Source organism: Peromyscus maniculatus, chromosome 17 (assembly GCF_049852395.1).
Source record: "Peromyscus maniculatus bairdii isolate BWxNUB_F1_BW_parent chromosome 17, HU_Pman_BW_mat_3.1, whole genome shotgun sequence".
Lineage (NCBI taxonomy): Eukaryota > Metazoa > Chordata > Mammalia > Rodentia > Cricetidae > Peromyscus > Peromyscus maniculatus.
The window spans coordinates 1181518-1200040 of NC_134868.1; the positions used below are offsets into that span (position 1 = coordinate 1181518).

Sequence of the window (18523 nt, forward strand, 5' to 3'; positions counted from 1 at the left end):
TCCATGGCAAGCAGGAAGCAGAGAGCTGTCAGTGGCATGAGGCTTTAACCTCATAGTCTGTCACCAGTGATGCTCTTCATCCAGCATCACAACTCCCAAACCTCCCCAGACAGAACCACCAACTGGGGAACTGCCTAATGTGATCAAAACAGACACTGAACATGGCAACCATCTCCAGGGAAGATAAGACACACAGAGCTAAATATACTTCTGTAAAAACTATTTCCATGAAATCTAGGCAGGTGTAAACTAATTGTTCTGTTAGATGGGAAACATTTTGAGTTTAAACAATACTTTGAGTTAAATACCCTTGTTTTCAAAATACTTGTAACTATTTCCACATTGTAGGGAAAATCTACCATATTAAATTAAGGCCAGCATGCACATAGAGCCACACAGTTTCTTCTTTGTTATAAGTGAATTTTCTTTTAAAATTATCTTTATTACTATTTTATTTTTTGGATTTCTATTTTGCCTTCATATGTGTATGTTTGCACAGCACTTATATGCCTAGTGCTCACAAAGGCTAGAAGGGAGTACTGGCTCCTCAGGAACTGGAATACAGGTGGTTGTGAGATGCCAGGTGGTTGCTGGGAATCAAACCCAGGTCCTTTGGAAGAGCAGTCAATGCTCTTAACTGCTGAGTCATCTCTCTGACACTTAGAGGGAATTCTTGTTTGTCTCGTGCAGACTTTGATCTTGCAGCTCACCTCTCAAGAGCATCTTTAGTGTTGGGATTACCTCACTGAGTTCTCATGCCCAGTGCACATCCCCCTTCTACAATCAGGCTGTGAGACACCTGAGACTAGACTAGCTTGTTCACATCTCACTGACCACACAAGCTGCACAGGCACCTTTTCCATACTATACATGTGACTGTCCCTTTCAGAAACAGTTTTAAGATGTTTAAGACCCTGCAGATGAGTCTGAATCTGTACAAATAGCTCAGCTTCTCTGCCATTCCACACACTGAACCATTAAGCCACAGTTATACCATTTTTAGCAGACACCATTGTCCACTTTATAACTCACTCTTTTGGATTTGTATATGACCCCACTAAATGATGACATCTATGGAAGGAAGAGACAAGCTTTAAGTTTTACCTCCACTTGAAAAGAACTCACATGTCCCCAAAAATAATTTCCACAAATCACATGAATAATCCTATATTTCATGTCTGAAAGTTTACTGCTTTGGATATTCATTACAAATGCAGGAATGCCTTTTCCTGCAGGGAAGAAAAGGTCCACTGCATCATATGAGGATTTATACTAAACAGTCTCTCTGGAAATACTAAATACACACATGACTGTCAAATTAAAATGGAAACTCACACACTCTGCATTCTCAGAAGTCCATTTACATGATAGCCTCAATCAGATCACAGTGGTCACTTTTCTCACTCCTTTGAAAAGCCACCTGTTGTGGAATATTACTTTAACTAGGCAAAGATATGTTACATTTGTTTATGTTTCAGATTATTACCTTAACTATGTAAAGGTGTGTTACAGTTGTTCATGCTGCATTTGTTTAATGATGTAAGGATGTGTTGGCCAGGTGGTGGTGGCACACACCTTTAATCCCAGCACTCAGGAGGCAGAACCAAGTGGATCTCTGTGAGTTCGAGGCCAGCCTGGGCTACCAAGTGAGTTCCAGGAAAGGCACAAAGCTACACAGAGAAACCCTGTCTCAAAAAAAAACAAAGCAACAACAACAAAAAAAAGATGTGTTGCTGTTTTATCTTGCCTACCTAAGGCACCTGATCAGTCTAATAAAAAGCTGAATGGCCAATAGCTAGGCAGTAGAGGGATAGGCAGGGCTGGCAGTCAGAGAGAATAAGTAGAAGGAGGGATCTAAGCTCTAGAGAGAAGAGGAGAGAATAAGGAAAAAAGGGAGGGAGGTGCCTGGGGCCAGGCAGCTACCAGCCAGTCAGACATAGAGCAGGACATACAGAGGGAAAGAAAGGTTAAAAAGCCCTGAGGCAAAACATAGATGAAAAGAAACAGGTTAAATTAAGTTATAAGAGCTAGTAGGACATTAAGATAAGGCCAAGCATTCATGACTAGTAATAAGTCTCTGGGCCATGATTTGGGAGCTGGTCAGTTGCCACAGTGTGAGGGTACACTGTACTATAGAGGGGACCTGAGGGGAACAGTTTCACATACGGTGGTGGATGAGGTGGCTTCCTGGGATATGTCCAGTCAGGAAAAAAGAGACTCATGTTCTTGAGCAGCCAGCTTCCTCCTTTCTTCTGTTTTTTTTTTTTTTTTTTCACCTGGAACTAAATCACATGGGAATTTTGGACCCAAGCTTTACAGAATCACACTGCCAATATTCATGGTGAATGTTGCCCCTGACAGTGTCCACAAACACACTCAGCAGTGTCTCTGGGTGATTCCAAATTCAGCCATACTGACAGTTGTTGCACGATATTTGATCTGTGAACACTTAGATTGCTGTTATTTCCTGAAAAAAAAAACTGTTTTAGTTGTGGTGTGGCTCAGCCCTAGCACACACCTTTAATCCAAGAGCTTTCTGTTTGAATATTGTAAACCGGATTAAATTGGGTCAACCACAGGTCAAGAGGCAAAGCAAGCAACCAGTTGACAAGAAGTGAACATAGGATTATTAAGAAAAAACCTTAACTCGGGAGGCAGAGCCAGGCGGATCTCTGTGAGTTCGAGGCCAGCCTGGGCTACCAAGTGAGTTCCAGGAGAGGCGCAAAGCTACACAGAGAAACCCTGTCTCGAAAAACCAAAAAAAAAAAAAAAAAAAAAAAAAAAAAAAAGAAAAAACCTTAGAGAGTAAGGAGTCAGGAGGACTAAGAGAGAGGTACACAGGAAGTAGAAAGGAGGGACATTAAGTTTGAGAAGACTTGTTTGAGATGGTAAGAGAGAAGAGACAGGTTCTTTCTCTACCTCTCTGAGCTAGCAGGCTTTTACCCAGCATCTGGCTCCCAAATTTTTATTGGTAAAATCAAATGATTAAGATTTTATTAAAAATAACAGACAGTGAAAAGAGTGAACATCATACATATATGATGCTACATCTTAAAGGATCCATAAGGTCACAGCTCAATAATATGCTTTCAGTGATCCCCCATATCTGGGGATACTCCACAGTAGAATATATATGGAAATGCAAGCATCAACAGGCCAATCTCTTAGATGACCTTAAGTCTCAAAATGTGAGGGTACACATACGTGCCCAGTATAAAAATTCAGAAACAGCCGGGCGTTGGTGGCGCACGCCTTTAATCCCAGCACTCGGGAGGCAGAGCCAGGCGGATCTCTGTGAGTTCGAGGCCAGCCTGGGCTACCAAGTGAGCTCCAGGAAAGGCACAAAGCTACACAGAGAAACCCTGTCTCGAAAAACCAAAAAAAAAAAAAAAAAAAAATTCAGAAACATGGTCTTTAACAGCTGCATGCCAAACATAAGAAAACATCCTTTTCCTCAAAGCCAATAGTAATTGTATTGCTGTCTGTCCCTCTGCTTCACCCTATTCTACAGTATGTGTCCATGCACTCACACAGTGCTGTCTCATGAGCCAAGGTTACTGTGGTACAATGGCCATGTGAGTTACAGACACGTGGAGCTCTGTGCAATGAATTTCAGTCTGTGGAATGAGTGGAGTCCACAGGAAGATTATGTAAGATTTTGATGTGGAGGATTTATGAAAGTGAATTTGGTAATAGGTAAGGTAATCTATTTTAACCAATATGACCAGACCCTTTGTTCTTTTCTCTTCTGATTTCTGTAATGCTTTGTCTTAGTCATAGTCAGTGTTCTATTGCTGTGAAGAGACACCATGGCCATACCAACTCTTATAAAGCAAAGCATTTCATCAGGGCTGACTTACTATTTCAGGGGTTTAGCCCATTGTCATCATGGTGGGGAGGATGGCAGCATGCAGGCAGACATGGTTCTGGAGAGGTAGTTGAGGGTTCTATATTGGATCTGCAGGCATCAGGAAGAGAGAGACACTGGGACTGACTGGGGCTTTTGAAGCCTAAAACCACCCCCAGTGACACACTTCCTCTAACAAGGTCACACCTCCTACTCCTTCCAAATAGTGCCACGCCCTGGTGACCAAGTGTTCAGATCTATGAGCCTATGAAAGCCATTCTTATTCAAACTACCACATTCAACTCCCTGGCCCCCATAGGCTTATAACCATGTCATAATGCAAAAATGCATTCAGTCCAACTTCAAAGGCCCCCATCACAGTCTCCACACTGTTTAAAAGTCCAAAGTTCAAGGTCTCTTCTGAGATTCATGCAATCTCTTAACTTTAATCCCCTGTAAAATTAAATTTTAAAAAGTAGATAACATACTTCTGTAGCAGGAATCTTAAAAGTTCTTATTAATAAAATCAAACCCGAGGCCAGTTATTGGGGTCCATGCTGGTAGATCAGAGAGACAGAACAAACCATAGCTATCTCACCTCACCAGTTCCTCAGCTGGTCCTGTTTCCTCAGACTGGAAGCCTCTGAGTCCTCATCCAGAATGAATCTCAGCTGAACACACAGTTCAAAAAGCCTGAAAGCTTAACTAGCCAAATGCTTAACCAACCAAATGCCTCTAGTTTCTGGTCCTCACGCCTTATATATCTTTCTGCTTTCTATCACCACTCCCTGGGATTAAAGGCTGGCTTTCTGGGATTAAAGGTGTGTGTCACCATGCTTGGCTATTTCCAATGTGGCCTTGAACTCACAGAGATCCAGAGGGATTTCTATCTCTGGAATGCTAGGATTAAAGGTGTGAGTGCCACCATTTTCTAGCCTTTGTATCTAGTGGCTGTCTGTTCTCTGACCCCAGATAAATTTATTAGAGTACACAATATTTTGGGGAACACAATACCACCACATACTTCCAACATACAATGATACAGACAGAACATTGTTGTTTTTTGGTTTTGCTCTATTTTGGGGAACCTGCCACCCAGCTCCCAAACAAATCACACTCAAAGGCTTTTTCTTACTTATGAATGCCTGGCCTTAGTTCAGCTTAGTTTCTAGCCAGATTTTCTTAACTTAAATTATCCCATCTACATTTTGCCTCTGGGCTTTTCCCATTCACTTACTTCTGTAAATCTTACTTTTACTCCATTGCTGATTGTGTAGCTGGGTGGTTGGCCCCTGGAGTCCTCCTCCTTTTCTAGCTGCTAGATTCTCCTCTCCTCCCAGACTTCTCCCTATATATATTCTCTCTGCCTGCCAGCCCTGCCTATTCTTTCTCCTGCCCTACTGTTGGCCAGTTTTTTATTAGACCATCAGATGTTTTAGACAGGCACAGTAACACAGCTTCACAGAGTTAAACAAATGCAACATAAACAAAAGTAACATACTTTAAAATAATATTCTACTATAGAATATACATCACCATTCCAAAATGCAGGGAAAGGAGCATAGTGAGGAAATTCTGGACCAAAGCAAGACCAAACTGAAGGTCAAACTCCAAACTCTGCATCTCCATGTCTGATGCTAAAGCATTCTTTAGATCTCCAGTTCCTTTCAGCTTTGTTGACTGCAACACATTTCTTTATCTTAGGTTGGTTCCACTTCATGTTGGCAGGTCCCCTTGGCAGATATCCCACAGCTCTGGCATCTCCAACATCTTGGGGCTTCACTTTCACATCTTTATCCAATGTCCTCTGTAGGCCTCCATGCAGGGACATCCCTGACACATGCCTGGTCTTAGTGCCATTTCTTAGCTGTATAACCCCTTTCTTCTATCCTTGACTCTAAAGTCAGAACCATATGGCCAAGGCCAAGTCCCGCTGCTTGCTGGGGCTAGAACTTGGCCCCCTCATTCAATTACATCTGCATCATCTTTCTGTTGTTAATCATTTCCTTCATTGTTTAATCTTTTCTATAATTAGTTTTCACAATTTGGAAGCTCAGCTGTGTGGGGTGTTGCCCTGAGGTCACCACTCCAGTTATTTCATTTAGCATCAGGATTTTCTTTAAACATTTTCTCTCCTTGAGTACTGAACTTAGCTCTATTACATTTCCACACACTTCTTTTCTCCTCAAACTGTACATTTTGTATTTTTCCTTTCTCAGCTTGCTCCTATCCATTATAGATCTGCATAAGAGTGGCCACTAATGACCTCATGTCAGAGTCAATACTAGGCTGTCTTAAAATCTCCTCTGCCAATGCCATTAATCCAAAACTCCTCAATATAGCCTCAGACAGATTTTTTTTTTACAAGGGCAGAAAGCAGCCACATTCTTCATCAAAATATCACAAGAACAGGCTCTAGCACACTTAATAATATTCTTCCACTCTGAAACCTCTTGAGCTGAACCACCACCGTGGCTTTCCTTAGTTCAGAGAGCCCAGAAATGGTGATTATAGATACAAGAACAAGGCCTTCTGGTGACCTGGGGTATTCAATTTGACATAATTCCCTACATTATAAAGTGCCTGTTACCTCACAGAAACCCAAACTGAAGACAAGGGTGGTTCTTACAACTATCAAGGTAATTTGAAAAAAAGTACTGGTAATGGAATCCTAAAAGAAACATCCAACTCCCCTCAATGCCTGAAGTTACTGGTAGATGGCATTGTCAAATCACCCTCAGCACTATCTTCCATGCTCCTGCTAATATGGTCCATTAAGACCTGTTTGAAGCATTCAGTTGTGTTCCTAGTACAAAGTCCACATTCCACCAACAAGCAGCATGATCAGGCTGTCACATCAATACCCCACTCCTGGTACCAACTTCTGTCTCAGTGTTCTATTGCTGTGGAGAGACACCATGGCCACACCAACTTTTATAAAGTAAAGCATTTAATTGAAGCTGACTTACCATTCCAGGGGTTTAGCCCATTGTCATCACAGTGGGAGAATGGCAGCGTGCAGGCAGACATGGTGCTGGAGAAGGAGCTGAGAGTTCTACATTGGATCTGCAGGCAGCAGGAAGAGAGAGACACTGGGACTGGCTTGGGCTTTTGAAGCCTAAACCCATCCCCAGTGACACACTTCCTCTAACAAGGCCACACCTCTTACTTCTTCCAAATAGTGCCATTCCCTGGTAACCAAGCATTCAAATCTATCAGCCTATGGATGCCATTTTTGTGGTGCAGTGAAGTTTATTGGTGATGTTCAAGAGAGCAGGACTCCCTAAGCCCCTCCTGTTGTTCTGGGGGTCTGGGATAGAAACTGTGAGGGAGATGTTCAGTGTCAGGAGCTGAGTTGGGGCAGAAACTGTTCGGCAGCCAAGGGTCTCTCTTGCTCTGTCCTTAATGAGGTGGGTGTCCCAGGGCAGGCTTCTTATTCTTTGGAGGCCATGTAGGCCATGAGGTCCACCACATTATTGCTGTAGCCAAATTCATTGTCATACCAGGAAATGAGCTTTATAAAATTGTCATTGAAAGCGATACCATCCCCATCATCAAAGGTGGAAGAGTGGGGGTTACTGTTAAAGTCACAGGAGACAAGCTTGTCCTCAGTATAGCCCAGGATGGCCTTTAGTGGGCCCTCCAATACCTGCTTCACCACCTTCTTGATGTTATCATATTTGGCAGCTTTCTGCAGGTGACACGTCAGATCCACGATGGACACATTGGGGGTAGGAACATGGAAGGCCATGCCTGTGAGCTTCCCATTCAACTCTGCAATGACCTTGCCCACAGCCTTGGCAGCACTGGTGGATGCATGGATCAGATGTTCTGGCCATCATGCCACAGCTTCCCAGAGGGGCCTTCCACAGTCCTCTAGGTGGCAGTGATGGCATAGACTGTGGTCATGAGAACTTCCACAATGCCAAAATTGTCAGGGATGACCTTGGCCAGGAGGTGCTAAGCAGTTGGTCATGCAGGAAGCATTTCTAACAATCTTAAGTGAATTGTCATACTTCTCATGGTTCACACCCATCACAAACTTGGAGGCATCAGCAGAAGGGGCAGAGATGATGACTCTTTTGTTCCCACCCTTCAAGTGGGCCCCAGCCTTCTCCATGGTGGTAAAGACACCAGTGGACTCCACAACATACTCAGCACCAGCCTCACCCCAGTTGATGTTGGCAGTATCTTGCTCCTGGGAGATGGTGATAGCCTTCCTGTTGATGACAAGCTTCCCATTTTCAGTCTTGACTGTGCCATTGAACTTGCCATGAGTAGAGTCATACTGGAACCATGTAGTTGAGGTCAATGAAGGGGTCAATGATGGCAACTATGTTCACTTTGCCAGACTGGAAGGCAGCCCTGGTAACCAGATGTCCAATTCAGCCAAATCTGTTCACTCCAACATTTACCATCATGTCTTAGGAACGACAAGGCTGGCACTGCACAAATAGATGCGACTGTCTCTGGAACAGGGAGGAGCAGAGAGCTACCATTCTTTTTTATGTTTATTTATTCTTCTCTCACACAATACAATCCAACCATAGTTTCCCCTCCCTCCACCCCTCCCAGTCCTCTCCAACCTCCCCAGATCCACTCCCTACCCCAGTCTCCCCCTAGAAGAGAGAAAGCCTCCCAGGGGCATCAACTGAATATGGAACAAGATACAATAAAAACAGGCACAAAACCTCACACCAAGGCTGGGTGAGGTAACTCAATAGGAGGAAAAGGTCCCAAGAGCATGCAAAAGAGTCACCCACACTTCCACTGTCAGGAGTTCCCCCCAAAATACCAAGCCAACAATCATAGCATATATGCAGTAGACCTAGCTCAGACCCATGCAGGCTCAGCTATTGCTGCTTTGTTCTCTGTGGGCCTCCACTAACCCTGCTTAGTTGATTCCACAGGCTATGCTCCCCCAGTATTATCTACCCCTCTGGCTCCTGTCATCCTAGTCCTCTTCCCTGGGTTCTCCAAGCTGTGAGGGGAGGGACCTGATGGAGACCTCCTACCTGGTCTCTCGTTGTTTCACCTAATGTTTGGCTGTGGGTCTCTGAATCCACTCCCACCAGCTTCAGGAGAGAGCATCTCTGATGATAACTGAACTAGTCACCAAACTATGAGTATAGCAGAACATCATTAGAAAATATTTCTTTCTTTCTTTCCTACTTTCTTTATTTTTTCCTTTTCCTTTTTCTTTTTTTTCCCCCAGTGGTGTTTGATTCTACCATAGGTCTGCAGCTATCCAGCCTCCTGTTCCTGGCAGTATCAGGCTCCCTCTAGTGGCATGGGCCTGAAATTAGACTAGTCATGGGTTAGCCACTCCCACAAATTCTGCGGTACCATTGCCCCAGCACATCTTACAGGCATGACAGGTCAAAGGTTATGTGGCTGGATTGGTGTCCCAGTCCTACCACTAGAATCCTTGCCTGGTTACAGAAGATAGCCAGTTCAGGCTCTAAATCCTCCATTACTAGGAGTCTTTGCTAGGGTCATCCTCAGTAGATTCCAGAGAGTTTCCACCGAACTGCCTCTGATTCCAGTCATCTCTCCCAGTATTTTTCTCCCTCCATCCCTGCACCTGATTCTTCCTATTTCCATCCCCATCCACCCTAAGTCCATCTGCAAAATCTATTTCGCTTCCCATCAAGATCCATGTGTCCCCCCTAGAGCCCTCCTTGTTACTGAGCCTCTTTGGATCTGTGGATTATAGCATGATTATTCTTTAACTTACAGCTAATATCCACTTATAAGTGAGTACATACCTTACTTGTCTTTCTGGATCAGGGTTACCTCACTCAGGATGATTTTTTTCCTAGTTCCATATATTTGCCTGCAAATTTCATGGTTGTTTTTTTCCTTTTTTTCTCAATATATTTTTATTGATTATTTGGGAATTTCACATAATGAACCCTGATCACAATCACTTCCAGTCCTCCCAGTACCAACCCCTACCCTTGTGCCCCCTCCAAAGAAGATAAAAGAAAGAAAATTAACAAGTCTAATTTGTGTTGTCTATATATTCACTGGAGGATGGTCAAACTCCCAGTGGCCAGCCTCTTGAAGGAAACTGAGTTATTCCCCACCCACACCACCACAAGAAGCCATCAACTGTGAAGAACTACACTTCAGCATCCCTACCACAATTCTTAAGAGTTTTCTTAGGTGGCTTTTTATCCATACTGTTTCTTATTTTTGGGAGATTGGAGAGGTTGTCACAGAAGCCTTCTAAATGTCTCTCATTCTCCACTGTGAACTGCAGTCATGGATATCACTGCAAAGGAAGCTTCCTCACCCTTTACAATCAGCCACAGCTGGCTCATGGACTTCCACATGGTTTCTGACTACAGTATGGACCATGGACATTCACATGTCCTCCAGCATTCAGGATGGATCACTGACCTCAACATGGTGGCAGTGCAGATCATGGACATTGTCTTAGTTAAGGTTTCTATTGTTGTGAAGAAACACCATGACCACAACAACTCTTATCAAGTAAAACTTTTAATTGAGCTGGTGGCTTACAGTTTCAGAAGTTACTTCATTATCATCATGGTGCTGGAGAGGAGGCTGCTACATGTTGATATGCAGGCAACAGGAAGTAGAATGTCTCACTGGACATGGTTTGAGCATATATGAAACCTCAGTATATACCTCCATGGTGACACACTTTCTCCAATAAGACCACATCTATTCCAACAAGGCCACACTCCTAACCACTCCCATTGGGGCCATTTTCTTTCAAACCACCACAGACATCAACATGGCCTCCAGCAGCAACACAGGCCATGGACACCAACATGGCCCCTGGTGGCAGCACATTTTTAAGCGTTGGTAATAGTCCATTGTGTAAATGTACCACTTTTTTATCCATTTTTCAGTTGAGGGACATCTAGGTTGTTTCCAGTGTCTGGCTCTTATGAATAAAGCCACCGTGAACATAATTGAGCCAGTGTCCTGGCAGTAGGATGGAGCATACTTTGGGTATGTGCCCAAGAATGCTATGCCTGGATCTTGAGATAGATCAATTCCCAGTTTTCTGAGGAACCACCGTATTGATTTCCATAGTGGCTGCACGACTCTGTGCTCCTACAAGCAATGGAGCAGTTCCTGTGGGGGCCACTCATACACAAATCACCAAGGCTTTATGCTACTGCATAAAATCTAGGGTCCAGAAGAGAAGGAAAACCTAGAAAAGTTTGGTTTGAGCCTGGCATCTCTGATGAACTCCAGGTGCCTTCATTTTTCTGTTACATGTAAAATAAAAGCATTTTTCCTTGTTGCTTTTTGTTTTGTTTTTACTAAATTTGGGGATTTTAGGGCTAAAGCTGAAAATTATACATTTCATAACTTGGATATTTCCATCAACAGTGGTTGCTATTGTTTAGAAAAATAAACAACTGTTATGGATTAAGACAGAAACAAAACGTCTATATGGGAAAAATTTTAACCAGTTTACATGTTCTGTTAAGTGACCCTGAGGTGGCCATCTGTAGCTGCTGGAATAAGGATCCCATAAAGGAAAAGTTGGACAGGCTCACTCTTCCACCTCGGCCACCACTGATACTGAAGGCCCATCCTCATACTGGTAATTTGATGTCACCTACCAGTAACTTCAGGCATTGGCAGGATGTCTTAGTTTGGGTTCTATTGCTGTGAAGAGACAACGGCAGCTCTTATACAGGAAAACATTTAATTGAGGTGATGGCTTATGGTTCCGAGGTTTAGTCCATTATCATTGTGGCGGGGAGTATGGCGGCATGCAGGCAGACATGGTGCTGGAGAAGGAGCTGAGAGTCCTACATCTGGATCCTCAGGCAGCAGGAAGTGACAGTGACACTGGGTATAGCTTGAGCTTCTGAGACCTCAAAGCTCATCCCAAGTGACACACTTCTCCAACAGAGTCACACCTACTCCAGCACACCTCCTAATAATGTCACTCCCTGCCTGACACAAGTGCTCAGAATTACTCAGGTCTCCTGGAAGAGCAGTAATGCTCTTAACAGCTGTCCTGGCAGGCACCTGTGTGCATTTTCATGTGGCCACCAACCTCTAGAATCATGTTGAAAATTGAAATTAAAGTGTGGCTATATTCTATGAATTCAGATGTTACAAGCCTAAAAAGAGCTTTACCAGCACCAATTGCTTTGCTTTATAGAGATGGATGAAATAAAACCTGGGTTGATTGTAGTAGAACTACCCAAGAAACTCCCTGGCTTCAAAAAAGATACTGCAATTATTGGCTGAGAAACTACTTTATTTTCATATACATCAGACTTTGCAAGTGTAATCATTTGGGTATAACATGGAACTTCTGTGAATTTTAGTTCCCAGAGACCAGCACAACTCTGTGTAGAATATTAACTCTTCAACAGGCACAAATTGAGCCCTCCACATGCCAGTAACCTTGAGAGGCTATACCACAGAACTCAAAGATCAGCCCATCGTGGACATATGACTCTTTTGGGCACAGGTTTAATGTAGATTTTGAGGCATATTTTTAGTCTTCTGCTGTATGGTTAGTTTCTTCATTACCATTATTCTCACTTTTCTTTCTGGCACAGCAATAATAATGTGCTAGAATGTAGATCCCTGCTTGCTTTGCTCCAACAGGCTCTTATGGTTTGAGATAACATCACACTCTGGATTAGGTGGGTAGAGGCTTCCAAGCAGCCCTAAGGAACCAGATAAGTTACACACCCTATTGACTGTATGCACTGGGGTGGTTTTGTATGTCAACTTGACACAAGCTAGAGTCATCAGAGGAAGGAACCTCAACTGAGGAAATGCCTCCTTGAGATCCATCTATAAGGCACTTTCTCATTTAGTAACCAATAGGGGAGGACCCAGCCTATGGTGACTGATGTCATCCCTGGGCTGGAGGTCCTGAGTTCTATAATAAAGCAAGCTGAGCAAGCCATGGGAAGCAAGCTAGTAAGCAACTCCCCTCCAAGGCCTCTGTATCAGCTCCTGCCTTGGGGATCCTGCCCTGTTTGAGTTCCTATTCTGATTTCCTTCATTAATGAACAGTAATGCTGCAGTTTAAGCCAAGCCAAATAAACACTTTACTCCTCAACTTCCTTCTTTGTCATGTTGTTTCATCACAACAAAAGAAATCCATCTAAGACAAATTGATATCAGTGTAGTAGGGTATTGCTGTGACAGACCTGATCATGTGTTTGGGAGGATTGTGGAAGGACTTTGGAACTTTGGGCTAGAAAAAAAAAAAAACATTGAGTGTTGAGACCTCAGTGGAATGTTCTGTAGGAACTTAGAAGATAAGAATTTTAAGAGCAGAGCAGAAGATAGAGGCCTAGCTTGCAAAGTTTTAGAGGGAAGTTTAAAGACTCTACCAGGGCCATTTGCCATTTTGAATTAAGATCCCGAGGTTCTGGCTAGCTGAGGCTAAAGAATCAGCTGTGATTAACAAGATACCAGAACAGCTAAAGCAAAATTTTGCATTGCTGGGATACTTGAAGCTGACCAACTGGATTTAAGAAATTAGCAATAATTAAGAAGAGACCAACATCACTGAGGTAAAATTTTCTGAGAAGTGTTTCCAGAGAGCTCAAAGAGCCTGTGTTCTTAGAGGCACACAAGGTTATACCTCATGCTGGCAGCTGGACTTGGCAGTATATAAGTACCACCCTGGTTGTAATGGTTTTGAAGACATAAAGGGGTCATGGAGAGTAGGTGAGACTTGGTCAGGAGGGGTCACTGGTGAAGGTGCAGCCTCAGTGGCAGTTGAAGGCCCAGGACTGAAGGGGTCATGCAGAGGAGTTGAGGCTAGGCACCATGAGGAGAGTCTATGAGAGGCTGCTGGTGAAAGTGAAGCCCCGTTGCAGCAGGAGATTCCAGTGTTTTAGAGATGCCAGTACCATGGGATGACCACTACCAACAGCAGCAGCAATGGAGTGGAGCCAGCCAGAGGCTAGAAGACAAGCTGTGTGTGCTGCAGAGGGCAGATCTGGAGAAGTGACTCAAGCCCTTTGGAGGAATCCAGAAGATCATAAGTGGATCCCAGATATTGAATGGTTAGAATTTTGTTTCACTTTGAATTGATTGTGACTGTGTCCCAATTTTTCCCTCTTGAAGTAAGAAAGTATTTTACTTGAGCCCACAGTTGAGAGACTTTGAATTCTAAAAGACTTTGGATTTTTAAAGAGCTTGGCTATTTAAAAGGGACTGAAATTTAATGTGCTTGAATTTGTAAAGACTATGGGACCTTTAAAATTATTTAAGATCTTAGCCGGGCGGTGGTGGCGCACGCCTTTAATCCCAGCACTCGGGAGGCAGAGCCAGGCGGATCTCTGTGAGTTCGAGGCCAGCCTGGGCTACCAAGTGAGCCCCAGGAAAGGCGCAAAGCTACGCAGAGAAACCCTGTCTCGAAAAACCAAAAAAAAAAAAAAAAAAAAAAAAAAATTATTTAAGATCTTGAGGATGAATAAGAAAGGAAGGGTTGTGGGTTAATAGTTGCAATAAATGATAAACGGCGCTGGTGATGGCACTGGTTACTGGCAGAAAGGTCATGAGCCACGGCCATGCTACCTGGTAGCAGAGAGCTTTACTAGGAGGAGGGGGGAGACAAGAGAACCAGGCCTGGGGAGGAAAGCACATGCAGAGAGAGGGACGATGGTGTGGGGAGAGAGAGCAGAGCAGAGAGAGAGGGTGGGGTCTGAGTCACAGCTCTCAAGGTGCAGATGGGCTTACAGAGCCACACCATACATGCACTGACTGTGTGACCATGCAACATGTATGTGATCACCAGGGTGCACACTGGTGACATAAGACGAAAGACCTTTTGCTTAACTCCTGAACTCCGCATTTACAGTCATGAAGCTAGAGTGAGGGCAGAATTCTAACATTCCAGACTTTTTCCTTATTACAAAAAAGTAAGTGAACAGGAAGATGGGCAGCATTTCTCCCAGAAAAACTGCTTCCAGCTGACTTGGTGGTCATCAGTTGGCTCTTAGGGGGGTAGGGAAGGGGGCTTCCAAGATAGACAAGCATTCTGGGATGGTGGGCTGTCCTGGGATGGTGGGCTATCCTGGGATGGTGGGCTATCCTGGGATGGTGGGCTGTCCTGGGATGGGGGGCTGTCCTGGGATGGTGGGCTGTCCTGGGATGGTGGGCTGTCCTGGGATGGTGGGCTATCCTGGGATGGGGGGCTGTCCTGGGATGGTGGGCTGTCCTGGGATGGGGGGCTGTCCTGGGATGGTGGGCTGTCCTGGGATGGTGGGCTGTCCTGGGATGGGGGGCTGTCCTGGGATGGTGGGCTGTCCTGGGATGGTGGGCTGTCCTGGGATGGGGGACTGTCCTGGGATGGGGGGCTGTCCTGGGATGGGGGGCTATCCTGCTGCCTTGGAGCCGTTCATCTTTCTTGGCTTGGCACTCTGGCTTCTTTTCTGACATGATGCCGATGAGATAGAAAAAAGCTTAGAGAAAAAAATGTTACCTTCAAAGAGGTCCCAGGGTGAGGGAAGGGGAGTCCAAGGACCAGGAATTTGGGTTTCACTTATATGAAGCAGATCCAATCTGTCCAGATGGATTTAAGCTGGTTTCTGGAGCTTACAAAAATTTTGAACCTATTAAGAAGCAGCCATGAGAAAATAAAAGTCTTGGGCCGATGACCATTGTAGTGTTTAGAACTCTGCTTGTATTGGTTAGCATTAATGAGACAGAGAGATTGGAACATGTTTTTAATTTTTTAACCTGAGATAAGCTTTATCAGAGATAGATTATTTTAAGGAACATGTTTCCTTTATTAGTTTAGCATCCAGGAGACACAGGTGATCAATTGCTGAGAGCATTTAACAGTAATAGATGATTATATTAAAGTCTGTTTTTGTAGAACCCAGACAGTTTTGGGTCTGGGGGTGTAAATACCTTTTAACTATTACAGTTTCTTACTTGATGATCCCTGGACTCCAGCTCTGTGGTGATCCTATAACAATTAGCTGAGCAGTTTATTAGGAGAGGGAACCAGGAAGAGAAAAGCTTATGGTGCATGAGGAGGGGATGCACTACTGAGAGGTTTGGAGTGAGGCACATGGAAGGAGCAATGAAATGAAAGCTCCTACCTTAGCTGGAAAACCTTTTCCCATCAAGTAACCCTGAAAGTACAGTTAAGTCTGGTGAGGTATGTTAGTAAACTGCAAAAGCTCTGGGTTTCGTGTCCCAGGTTTCAGCACCAAATGTTAGTAAATTGATGGATGAAATTGTGAGGAGACAGTTCAGCCCTAGAGGGCGAGGTATCCCAGTCACCTCAGAGCTACTTAGGACAAGAGCTCTGCCCTGAGGGTGTCCCGGACACCTGAAGCTGTTTAGCAAAGCAGTGGTGGCTGAACTGGAGACAGTTCAGCCCTAGAGGGCGAGGTATCCAAGTCACCTCAGAGCTACTCAGGACAAGAGCTCTGCCCTAAAGGTGTCCCGGACACCTGGAGCTGTTTAGCACAGCTCTGATGGCTGAGACTGCAAAGAAACAGCCCAACCTTGGAAAGGAAGGTTTTCTGACTTCTCGGGAGAGTCAGGCCTGGAACTGCTTCAGCAAGGAAGGGTATCCTGACTCTTCGGGAAAGTCAGGGTATCCTGACTCTTTGAGAAGTTATGATGGTATGATGGGGGATAGTTTCCCCTCAGGACACAGCAATCCGGCTCCTCTCCTGGAGAGCCACAATCTCTGGCTCAGTATTACCAGCTCTTTCTTGCTCAGTCCACTATGGGACGTCCCAGCAAGGTTCTTCTGTTCAACAGTCAATGAAGGTCTTCACCCAATACTCTTTTGAGAAAGAGGTTTATTTGGGAAGGAGGAGTCCAGGAGAGTAGCTGCCTCTACCAGGGTGGAGAGAACAGTTCACAACTGACCGGGCAGGGTGGTTTATATAGGATGTCTAGGGGGTGGAGTCAACTGTGATTGGTTAGTTTATTTTCTGCCCAGGGATTGGCCAGTTTTATGAGCAAGGGGCAGAGATGGCCCTGATTTCAGGGCCAAACTGTGTTTCTTTCACTGGCCTTTCTTGGCATTTTGATACTACCTATAAGGCCAGGGCACATTTCTTTCACTGACTCTGATTCTAGGGGCCAAGAGTGATATTTTGGTACTAGTCTCAGAGTCAGGGCATATTTCCTGGGTTCTGGGTTTGGGGATAAAGTGTTCATTTCTCTGGCTCAGGTCCCAAACACAGGCTGTGTTTCTTTCCCTTTTCCTGGGCCCTAGGGCCAGGATTCTGCTGTCCTGCTCTGTGATTGGTTGATTTCACAAGTCAGGTGGACAGGGGCAGAGATGGCTCTGATCTGAGCTAAGCTGTGTTTCTCTCACTGGCTTTATCTGAGCCATCCTTCCTTAATTCTGGGCTCCAGGGTCAGGGTGGGTTTCTCTAGCCAGCCCCTTTTCCCTACAAGGTGGATAAGGCTGTCCTCCCTACCCCAACAATAAGGAAATGAGGAAAGGTGGGGCCCTAGGACTGAGTAAGTGGCTCTGGTGTCCAGAAGGAGAGAAACAGATTGCTTCCATGCAGTATTCTGGGTTTCCTGAAAGAAAGCCTGTAGCCAAGCCTAGAGGTCTGCTGGAGGTCCTAGGTTGATGCTCTCATTCCCCTTGGTGCTGGGTGCAGTCAGCTGACCAGTTGTCTCTCTAAGTGGCACTTTGAACAAGGCTCAATTGATGACCTGGCAGGGCACGCACTAGCCCACATGGTCTTTTTTTTCTGCACTTAAAACAGGGACCCAGGCCAGTCCCCAGGAACCCCCAACCAAATCTGCCCCAGTTGCCAGCCAGCAGAGAAAACTCCTTCAGGAAACCCACCACCACCAAAATCCCCCATCAGACCCTGCAATCTACAAGTCCCATGCCCTGCCCCAATACCCATCTGCCTGTGACACAAGTAACTTCCTGAGACATGGAAACCTAACTGCCAGCTCTCATTGGGCCAAAACGTGAGTAACTCTTCTCCCAGAGAGTCCTGCCTCTAGGACTCAGGCCCTGGGATACAGCCAGACCCCAGGAACCCCCACCCAACTCCTTCCCAGCTGCTGACCAGCAGGGAAAACTTCTGCAGGAAGGCCTCCCCAAAACCCCCCACAGACCCTACAATCTACAAGTCCCATGCCCTGCCACAATACCCATCTGCCTGTGACCCAAGTAACTTCCTGAGACACAGAAACCTAACCACCAGCTCTCATTGTACCAAGAGTAACATCCTAAGACATGGAAACCAAACTTCCAGCATTCATTGGACCAAGAACTCTCATTGGACCAAGAGTAACTTCCTGAGACAGAGAATCTGATAGCCCTCATTGAACCAAGAGAGGCTTCCTGAGACACAAAATCTGTCAGCTCTAACTGGACCAAGAGCCCTGATGAGAACAAGAGTGGCTCCATGAGTCACAGAATCAGCTAGCTTTGGTTGGGCCAAGAGCACCTCCCTGAGATACAGAATCTGCGAGTTCCAATTAGATCAAGAGCTAAGATTGGACCCAGAGGGGCCCCCTGAAACACAGACACAACAAGCACAGAGTAGACCAATAGCAACTCCCTCAGACTCAGGCACCTCTTGTACCTATTAGAGGAAGAGATAGGCAGACATCAATTCAAAAATACATACAACAACATAAAGAGAAATATGGCATCACCAGATCCTAGCCCTTCTCCAGAACATCACAATGTAGAAGAAG

The 18523-nt window shown here is 44.9% G+C and overlaps 1 pseudogene; it reads right to left on the reverse strand.

The window, feature by feature from the left end:
• Nucleotides 1-6724: 6724 nt before the first annotated feature.
• Nucleotides 6725-8265, reverse strand: LOC102914406 (glyceraldehyde-3-phosphate dehydrogenase pseudogene; annotated as a pseudogene).
• Between the last annotated feature and the right edge of the window lie 10258 nt (nucleotides 8266-18523).